This window comes from Gossypium arboreum, chromosome 12, assembly GCF_025698485.1.
Source record: "Gossypium arboreum isolate Shixiya-1 chromosome 12, ASM2569848v2, whole genome shotgun sequence".
In the NCBI taxonomy this organism is placed as follows: Eukaryota; Viridiplantae; Streptophyta; class Magnoliopsida; order Malvales; family Malvaceae; genus Gossypium; species Gossypium arboreum.
Window position 1 is genome coordinate 71,846,048 of NC_069081.1, and position 1,207 is coordinate 71,847,254.

Genomic DNA, 1,207 nt, shown 5'->3' on the forward strand with positions numbered 1-1,207 from the left:
CAAACTTAAGAGTTGTATGAGTTTATGAAATAAATTTTGATTAACTTTCAAGACTTGTTTATGTGAATATATGAATATTTATATTTAATTGTTCGGAATCGTGTTTTATTTTGCAATGCCTTATAACCCTATTCTGGCAACAGATACGGGTTAGAGGTGTTACAGCTGCGTTATAGGTTGATTATAACCAGGCGGTGCACTTATGGCATTCTATATAATAAAATTCTTAGAATTTCTCACTCCTTGATTATTCCAAATGAAGTTTGTGTGTTGGTTCCAGCCCGGATTGTAGGTGTTGGAATATATTATTACAGTTGAAATTGCTCGTATAATACACAAAGGCTAGGTTTGATGGATATTCATCAAACACATGATCTTCCCACAATAGATACACAATAGTTCAGCTGATTTCATCTCCTAATCTTTAGCCATTCTCTTCATTTTTTTTTGATCATGTTGGCTAGAGATGATACCTGAGTTGTCAACAAAATGATTGCATCGAGCTCCATAGTGCCAACAGCTCTCTTGCCAATCCCAACTCTCATGGTAGTGTGCTGATAATCATTATTGGCTATCCTTTCCAAAATTTCATATGCTTCATTATAGGATTTATCCAACAAGGTACCATTAGTAGAAGCATCAATTACCATCCTTGTATGCACGTTTAACCTATTATAAAACATTTCCATCTATGTCCTGTGCTAGAATTCATGCATCGGACATTTCTGAACCAATTCCTTAAATCTTTCCTAAGCTTCACACAACATCTTACCATCTGATTGCCAAAAAGATGTAATGTCATTTCTAAGCTTGGAATTCATATTAGGGGGATTATACCATATCAAATACCTTTGGCAAAAATCATTCCAAGATGCCACTGTCCCTGACAACAAAGCATTCAACCATGCTCTGGCACGATCTTTCAATGAATATGGAAACAATTTAAATTGTAAGGCATCGTCAGGAACACCTTGTTGCCTGAACGAGTCATAGAGTTTTAAGAAAAGTCTTAAATGCAGTCGTGGATATTCAGTAGGCAACCGACTCAACTTTAACACCCCTAAACCCGTAACCTTCATCGGATTAGGATTACGAGGAATTACTAGACGGATAGAACATTTCAAACCAATCCAGAATCACAGACATCACATAACGTTTATGCATAATCTAACATCAGCAATTCATCTCTTTAGATGGTCTACGAAAC

General features: G+C 36.0%; 1 non-coding gene across 1 annotated transcript; it reads left to right on the forward strand.

The window, feature by feature from the left end:
* Positions 1-705: 705 nt before the first annotated feature.
* LOC128286243 (small nucleolar RNA R71) lies at positions 706-812 on the forward strand. Its single transcript, XR_008276787.1, has one exon. It is a non-coding gene; the product is annotated as a small nucleolar RNA R71 (small nucleolar RNA).
* The last annotated feature ends 395 nt before the right edge of the window (positions 813-1,207 follow it).